General features: G+C 34.4%; 1 long non-coding RNA gene across 1 annotated transcript; it reads right to left on the bottom strand.

Annotated features, from left to right (window-relative positions):
* Positions 1–1,592: 1,592 nt before the first annotated feature.
* On the bottom strand, positions 1,593–5,346 carry LOC307128646. Its single transcript, XR_013816803.1, has 4 exons — positions 4,348–5,346; positions 4,181–4,233; positions 2,645–2,767; positions 1,593–2,551 (listed from the first exon to the last, which is right to left on the bottom strand). It is a non-coding gene; the product is annotated as an uncharacterized lncRNA (long non-coding RNA).
* Positions 5,347–9,656: the final 4,310 nt, after the last annotated feature.

Genomic DNA, 9,656 nt, shown 5'->3' with positions numbered 1-9,656 from the left:
TCGAGAAGAAGCGGGCTAATGTACTCAGGTGATGATCTTTATTTTAGTATGCTTCACCAAAAACCACAGTACAAAAGGATTGTGTAAAACTCAGTAAACCTTGATATTACTTGTGACATGAGAACAAAATATATGCACACATGTATACAACTAAATTAACGATCTCTTAAATATTTCCTAATTTCACTAAACATTTTCATTTAGTTTCGTGATTTTTTTTTTAATTAAACATGGATCGTTATTTAAAGGGCTTATTTCTGCTTTTGTAGACTCATTTTGTAAATATAAGCACCTCATTTGTATGTGCAAACTGGGTGCCGGTGTGATGAGACGTCATGCTCGGCTAGATTCGCCTTGAACTCGATCATCTTCGGATGCGGAGTCGCGCGCGCTGCAGGGATGGAAATTAACTTTTTTGTCCACTGGCCACTGTGGCTGGTGGAGTTCAAAATCTACCAGCCACTCAATGTTTTCACCAGCCACTTTCTTGTTTTTAACCGATTAGTAATTAATACTACAAGCTCTACAATACTTAAGCAGTTTTTATTTAATCTCAAGTCTCAATGAAATACTGACATTTTCTCTTTCTCTCTTATACACACACAAACCATGAACTGATATACATTTCACTGCATGAAAAAAGGTGTATCCGGACCAGGATACTCCTGTATACACTGCTGAAATTCGGAAGAATCCAGGAGTATACTGGCCGGATAGGTCAAATTCCATGGATCCGTATATGTCCGTATACATCCGAAATGGTACCAAATCGGATGTATGTTGTGGCCGTATACTCCCATGCTACAGCCATTTGTTGCCATGGCAAATAATCCCATCAAGTTTTTCCCAGGAGACATTTTCACACCTCTAAACAGCTTTGCCTTCCACCCCCTATTGGTCCTTCATCTCAAACTGGATTGGTTGTTTTTTTTAAAACCACTCCCAAAACCCAGACTGCTATTGGAGGACAGGACGCATTGAAAACCCAGTCAAGTGACTTTATTGGTTACTTCTAAGGCTAAGGGTGGGCTAGGTTTTGTAGCATAGGGACTTGATTGCACTGCATGAAAAAAGGTGTATCCGGACCAGTATACTCCTGTATACACTGCTGAAATTCGGAAGAATCCAGGAGTATACTGGCCGGATAGGTCAAATTCCATGGATCCGTATATGTCCGTATTCATCCGAAATGGTACCAAATCGGATGTATGTTGTGGCCGTATACTCCCATGCTACAGCCATTTGTTGCCATGGCAAATAATCCCATCAAGTTTTTCCCAGGAGACATTTTCACACCTCTAAACAGCTTTGCCTTCCACCCCCTATTGGTCCTTCATCTCAAACTGGATTGGTTGTTTTTTTTTAAACCACTCCCAAAACCCAGACTGCTATTGGAGGACAGGACGCATTGAAAACCCAGTCAAGTGACTTTATTGGTTACTTCTAAGGCTAAGGGTGGGCTAGGTTTTGTAGCATAGGGACTTGATTGGTTATAGGCCAGCTATGCAGATTTTGCTCATTAATATATAATATATATATATAAAAAAGAATCCCCTCTCCCTCCCAAAAGAAAAATACACACAAAACAATTTGAGAAAGTCTGAAATATTTATTAAAAAGGTATATAAAATAAAAAAAAACATTCTTAACAGCATTATAAACGAACATTAAAACAATGGTGAAACAAAAACAAGTGAACTAAATGTATTTAAAAGGGATGAAAATGTAAAGGAACAAATGTAAAAATATAAACAGTCCAAAGAACATAAATATACGTTAAATTGAATTGGTAAAGAAACAAAAAGGGAAAAAAAATTAACAAAATGCATTTAAAAGACAGATGTAAAGGAATAAAATACACAGTGAACATAAAAAGGAAAAGAATAAATATACAAATTAAACAATATAAAATGAGAACAATAAATTTATAAGACAAAAAAAAGTGTATATAAAATACACATAAATATTCCAAGTAAACAATTTAACCAAATAAAAAGAACAAAGAGCATTATAAACATACATTCAAATGAATGGGGGAAAAGATAAGTGAACAAAATGTTTCTAAAGGAAGGCGACGTAAGAGGAACAACAATACAAAACGTGGAGATCAAAAGCAACATGGACATCTAAAAAGTTACAAACATACAAAGTATACAATATAAAACGAGACAAAGAAATCTATAAATTAAAAAGTGTATATAAAATATATGTAAATACTCTATATATGGGAACCAATACAAGTATAAGTATATAAACATAGGAATAAAGAAAATATAAAATGGAACAATTGAATATTAAAATTATAAAAGAATTGTGACCAACTCTAACACAATGTTGTTTGAGTTTTGAACATTTTTTCAAACTGGCATAATGGGCTGGTGATGTGATGCGTAGTGTGGGTCAGCCTAGTCTGGTTTGTAGTAGCTAGCCTAACCATCCACACTGGCCTTCCATCAACAACAGCAGCATCTTCATCTTCATCAGGTCTATAGTTGCGGTCTTCCACAGGTTCTGTGTTGGTTTGTGCAACCCTGGACCTGGTCTCCAGCAACTGCAAAACATGACAGTAAATTAACCACTAAAACTCAGAGAGGAGTATAGTAACATTCTGGAGGGAAAAAGCTTAACCGGTTTCTTAACTTACCCGTCTCTTTCTCTGACGGTTCTGTGTGATGTTCTTCATAGTGTTTCTTTTCTGGGCCTTTTCAGACTGAGCCAAAGAATACTTCCTCAGCAAAGTCTCACAAAATAAAATACATCTTGCGACCTGCCAAATAATACATTAATAATATATAGTTAATGCCAATAAAAGTAAGTAAAACAATTCAATTAAAATGTATTTGTATAGTGCTTTTCACAATACATATTCAGGGTTTTTCCTGGGTCAAAAATGGTCTTCGGTGGTGGCTGACAGACATGGTCATCCACACACACACACACACACACACACACACACACACACACACACACACACACACACACACACACACACACACACACACACACACACACACACACACACACACACACACACACACACACACACACACACACACACACACACACACACACACACACACACACACACACACACTAAAAAAAAAAAATACCCTACCCACTTGATCTGCAAGCACAAAACTGACAATAAATTTGAAATAAATTCAAAGAAAGTTTGTAACTTTTGCTTATCTTATTTTGATACCTTGATGTTTGTTTTTTTTCCTCATTTGTACACTATTTACTGATAATTGTTTGTTTTGGTAATCATATCAATATTAAAAAAATGAACAAATAGCCTAATTTTCTGCCATATACAATCAGCTAGCTAACAACAACTTTGTTCTGGGTTCACCTCACTCCAGTCTAAACTAAATGATTTTAGGCGATTTATTTTACTACACATTGTCCACATAAATAAGCTGAAAGACTGTTGATAATTAAAAATAATTCTTACTATCCACTCTTGCTAAAGTGGGTAAGCACACTTGTGTTCTCATTTCAGGTGTTGTTCTGAGTAAATGATTAAACTGATTCGTGAGTTCAGTGTTGGACAGATCAGTTGTTCTAACCAGTTGTTAAAATGATTCAGTTCAAAGGAGTCATTATGTGGCGAATCGGACATTAGCAGACGCGTTGTGTGTGAATCCCGTCTGTTAGAACATCGCGAAAGATTTGTCAACACACAGAAAACACTTCATAACCGGATAGGATTTGTTTCCTGTTTATTTAAAGTATGCTTTATGCAGCTGGTCAGAGAATCAGTCAATGTTTTTTGAGCGCATTTCACACCCAGCGGTAATTAAAGGAAGACGTCTGATAGCGCCACGTGCAACATGGATTCGGTCTTCCGACCTTTTGATTTTGATTAACGTAATATGTGAAACATTAGAAAGCTAAGAATGCTTATTTTGAAGACAGAGAGCGTGCGAGCGGGGTAGGAGCTCACTGGTCGTTCTCTCTGTCACTCAGTTAACTCAAGTGCAGCAGTCATCTACTACATCAATCATAAATCACAATAACTCAACAAATAAGGCTTTGGCGGGACAAAAATTTGTTTTGGCGGCCGGCAAAAAATTTTCAATGTAGGAAAAACCCTGATATTGTTTCAAAGCAACTTCACAGAAAATGCATGCGTCTACATTACAGAAAAAAACAGAGAACATTAAAATAATTTTTTTACACATTCAGGGTCAACATCTGTAAAAGTTCTTCAGGATCATGGATCCAAAACTTCTGGATCATGAGGGGGGAAGAAACATGCACACACACAAATGAATATTAATTTGTTTGATAAAACATTAATATTAATTATCAACTTACGGACAAGGACTTGCAAAACATACTCACCAGGCCCATACAAAAACTTCACAGTAGATCCAAAATCCTGGTTTGCCTATAATTCTTCAGAGTCCAAGGATGGTGTTTTCCTGTCCTCTCTGCTGAACAAGTGTACATGACAGTGTTTTCGGATTACTCATTCCAAAACTCGGTTACATTTTATGACAAGCTTGATCTTAAAACTAGCTGACAGTAGGGATGGGCATTATGACCATATAATTATACATACATGAGAAATTATATTTTACAATAACGATATCACAATATATTTATTTTGATGGATATTTTATTAAAATGCTACAGAATAATACTGCTTTAAAAGTCTTCACTGTATGATATTCAATTAATTAATATCACTTGATTCTTAAAGAAGCAGAAGGTCTTCTCTATTCTTTTGTTTTATTAAAATGATAACAAAGCTGCAGCCCCTTTAAGAACGGATGCACATAATGACACGCATCCGGGTTTCCCCAAGTTAACTTGAACTGTTTGACTTTACTTAAGACATAACTGACTGTTTAAATCAAGTGAATACCTCACATGACAGGCTTACTGAGATAACTGTGTGCATTTTACAGAAAGATAATTGATTTCGGGATCGCATGCTGTCTGAGAGAGGCTTATTTAAACACATGCATGTCCCGTTCATTATTCTACATTCATGCATGTTTCCTTGTCAAAATGTCAAAAAGTTTTAGTACAGTCAGTGCTGCGTTATATACGCTATATTCCCATTCCGCAATATAAAACGGTAATGTTAACGTTTACAGCAAAATCACTAACAATAGTCAGTATCATCAGATCGCCATAACACCCAGCCCTATCTTAACAATATTACAACACAACAAAACAAAACACAGAAACAGAATATGTAAGTTAATCACGATTAGCATATGACTTTAATGCACTAACGTTATATCTTGATGAGCAGTAGAAACAATATAAAGGGATTTACGTTACCTTCTGCCGTCTGCTGTCCGCCATTGGAAACTTAGTCTGTTCGTATTCATGTTTTTTCGTTCTCAGTCGACATCCCACCATCAAAATTCGTCCAAAATAAGATTTTAACAGGTTTAAATGGTCCATGCAATGCCATTAATAGACCGACGTGAAGATTAGAAGCCGCGATCGCGTCGCGTCCCCGCGAGCCACGATCAACTCCAACGGCAACGGCAACGAGTGTATAATTCAAACTGAAGGAGCGCACTGTCATTGGCCAGATTTCTGGATGACGTTCAGATTGACCAATCACGCTCAAAAGAACACGGAAAGACAGCAAATAGCCTTGCAAATATAGAAAAAACTTGTTTTAAACAACAGTTAGAAAATGTGTATATTTATTTTTATTTGCTGTTATATTTAATTAATTGGTCAAATGGTGTTTTGTGGTGTGGGCAGAAGTTTCAACCTGGAGAGCAGTGCAGATTTGTACTCTTTAAAAACAATTATTGTTTGATATTTAGTTTGCTATATATTTTGTTATATTTGTATCCAGAATTGAATGTAAAAATACACCTTCACTGTAAAACAGAAAATTAAATTAAAATATCTTAATTTAAATAAGGAAAAATCTGTAAACTAATAGTGTTTTCTCTAAAACGTTTAATGTAAATTTCTGTGAAGTTTTTTAACTTTATTTGACTTAAGATATTTGACTTTAATTTTACGGTTTTTGTTTTGCAGCTGTAGCTGCTGTTTTTTTAGGTTTTTATTTTTACAGTGTAAATATAAAACTAATAAGATTTACTTCAAAATGACAAAGAATAATGTTAAATTGTTAGTATGGACATAAACATAAATCTTTAATATAATGAGCTAAATATTGTATTACAGTTGTTAAGTTACAGATATTGTTTGTAATTTTGCATGAATTTGTTATTTATGAAAACAGAAAAATAATACAGTTATGTTCCTGTATAAAAAAATGAGAATTATTGTAGTTTGTCATTAATGATATAATCCTTAAAATAACAGTCAAGTTGTTTATTTAGATATTGTTTGTAATTTTACATCGTTTTAAACATAATTCAAAATTACAAGAAAATACTGTAAATAAACTGAAGTTTTTTTCTGTAAAATTAGGATTATTTTTATTGGTTGCCTTATTTTTATTGGTAACCTTATTGGTTGCACCTACATCTATTGTGAGTGGTGGATTTCAAACCTAAAAACGCCCCTCTTTTGCAGCGTGTTAAAGTTAAGAATCTTGGAGTGACACTTTTTGTGAACAGTTGCAGAGCTGAAAGATCTGCTTGTGTTTCTGTGTTTCTTGAGCAAGTGAATCCCTGCTCTTTTTTATTCCATATTTTTATTTTGAGCATATCAGTTTTTGGTGTTTTTAAAACAAACTTTTTCATTTTCCACATTTCATCTCCTCTTTATTTAATTCTATTATTGCCTACAATTTGTAAAACTTTGCAAAAATTGTTTGGGGATAGTCTAAAATGTTTGGTTAATTATCCTTTGTTAATTCCATTACATTTCTTTGTTTATTTCATTACATATTCAGATTTTTTTGTGAACGTATATGTTCAGACAGGATTTTTATTTTGTACTGTTTTTATAAAAAATATTTGATTGAGAGACTCTTTTCATGCACTGGTTTTAAGGCCCTGCCACACCATTCTGATGGTTTGGCTCAGACCCAGGCAACGTGAACCAACCCCACAGTCGGCTTTAGTCATTGCTAGTTCAGTTTAGTGTTTCAGGGCCTTAAGAATTCTTTTTTCTGTGCAAAAAGCTTGTTTGCTGTAGCCTACAGTAGACCAGAGATAATCCTGAAGTCGTCCCCTGCCCCCCCTCCCTCTGAGAACAGCCAGCTCCTAGTGTCAGTCATTAACATATGAAAGGTCTTCTTCACACCTAACAGTCTTCAGTCCTAGCACACCCAGCAGTGTTTCAGCTGTATATGTCCGTGAAATTTCACGGATTCCTGTATACGTCCGCATACGTGAGGTTTCCGGGTTTTTCTGGAAATATACTGTTCCGTGTTACTCTGATCCGCTTTTTCCCACATACATCCGGTAAACATCAAATTACACAGGAGTATACCATGCCCGGATAGTGCCGGATTTCAGTGTTTTCATGCAGTGTTGGTTATAGGCCAGCTATGCAGATTTTGCTCATTAATATATAATATATATATATATATATATAAAAATAATCCCCTCTCCCTCCCAAAAGAAAAATACACACAAAACAATTTGAGAAAGTCTGAAATATTTATTAAAAAGGTATAAAAAAAAAAAAACATTCTTAACAGCATTATAAACGAACATTAAAACAATGGTGAAACAAAAACAAGTGAACTAAATGTATTTAAAAGGGATGAAAATGTAAAGGAACAAATGTAAAAATATAAACAGTCCAAAGAACATAAATATACATTAAAATGAATTGGTAAAGAAACAAAAAGGGAAAAAAAATGAACAAAATGCATTTATAAGACAGATGTAAAGGAATAAAATACACAGTGAACATAAAAAGGAAAAGAATAAATATACAAATTAAACAATATAAAATGAGAACAATAAATTTATAAGACAAAAAAAAGTGTATATAAAATATATTAAAATACATATAAATATTCCAAGGAAACAATATAACCAAATAAAAAGAACAAAGAGCATTATAAACATACATTAAAATGAATGGGGGAAAAGATAAGTGAACAAAATGTTTCTAAAGGAAGGCGACGTAAGAGGAACAATACAAGACGTGGAGATCAAAAGCAACATGGACATCTAAAAAGGAACAAACATACAAAGTATACAATATAAAACGAGACAAAGAAATCTATAAATTAAAAAGTGTATATAAAATATATGTAAATGTTCTATATATGGGAACCAATAAAAGTATAAGTATATAAACATAGGAATAAAGAAAATATAAAATGGAACAATTGAATATTAAAATTATAATTATAAAATAATTGTGACCAACTCTAACACAATGTTGTTTGAGTTTTGAACATTTTTTCAAACTGGCATGATGGGCTGGTGATGTGATGCGTAGCGTGGGTCAGCCTAGTCTGGTTTGTAGTAGCTAGCCTAACCATCCACACTGGCCTTCCATCAACAACAGCATCATCATCTTCAGACATCAGGTCTATAGTTGCGGTCTTCCACAGGTTCTGTGTTGGTTTGTGCAACCCTGGACCTGGTCTCCAGCAACTGCAAAACATGACAGTAAATTAACCATTAAAACTCAGAGAGGAGTATAGTAACATTCTGGAGGGAAAAAGCTTAACCGGTTTCTTAACTTACCCGTCTCTTTCTCTGACGGTTCTGTGTGATGTTCTTCATAGTGTTCTTCTTTTCTGGGCCTTTTCAGACTGAGCCAAAGAATACTTCCTCAGCAAAGTCTCACAAAATAAAATACATCTTGCGACCTGCCAAATAATACATTAATAATATATAGTTAATGCCAATAAAAGTAAGTAAAACAATACAATTAAAATGTATTTGTATAGCGCTTTTCACAATACATATTCAGGGTTTTTCCTGGGTCAAAAATGGTCTTCGGTGATGGCTGACAGACATGGTCATCCATACACACACATACGCACGGTAAAAAAAAAATACCCTACCCACTTGATCTGCAAGCGCAATACTGACAATAAATTTGAAATAAATTCAAAGAAAGTTTGTAACTTTTGCTTATCTTATTTTGATACCTTGATGTTTGTTTTTGTTCCTCATTTTTACACTATTTACTGATAATTGTTTTGGTAATCATATCAATATTAAAAAAATAGTATTAAAAAAATGAACAAATAGCCTAATTTTCTGCCATATACAATCAGCTAGCTAACAACAAATTTGTTCTGGGTTCACCTCACTCCAGTCTAAACTAAATGATTTTAGGCTATTTATTTTACTACACATTGTCCACATAAATAAGCTGAAAGACTGTTGATAATTAAAAATAATTCTTACTATCCACTCTTGCTAAAGTGGGTAAGCACACTTGTGTTCTCATTTCAGGTGTTGTTCTGAGTAAATTATTAAACTAATTCGTGAGTTCAGTGTTGGACAGATCAATTCTAACCAGTCGTTAAAATGATTCGGTTCAAAGGAGTCATTAGGTCGCGAATCGGACATTAGCAGACGCGTTGTGTGCGAAACCCGTCTTTAGAAAATCGCGAAAGATTCGTCAAGACACAGAAAACACTTCATAACCGGATAGGATTTGTTTCCTGTTTATTTAAAGTATGCTTTATGTCAGCTGGTCAGAGAATCAGTCAATGTTTTTTGAGCGCATTTCACACCCAGCGGCAATTAAAGGAAGACGTCTGATAGCGCCACGTGCAACAT

The sequence above is a fragment of the Gobio gobio genome (genome assembly GCF_949357685.1).
Source record: "Gobio gobio genome assembly, chromosome: 6".
In the NCBI taxonomy this organism is placed as follows: Eukaryota; Metazoa; Chordata; class Actinopteri; order Cypriniformes; family Gobionidae; genus Gobio; species Gobio gobio.
This window is presented reverse-complemented; position numbering and strand designations above follow the sequence as displayed.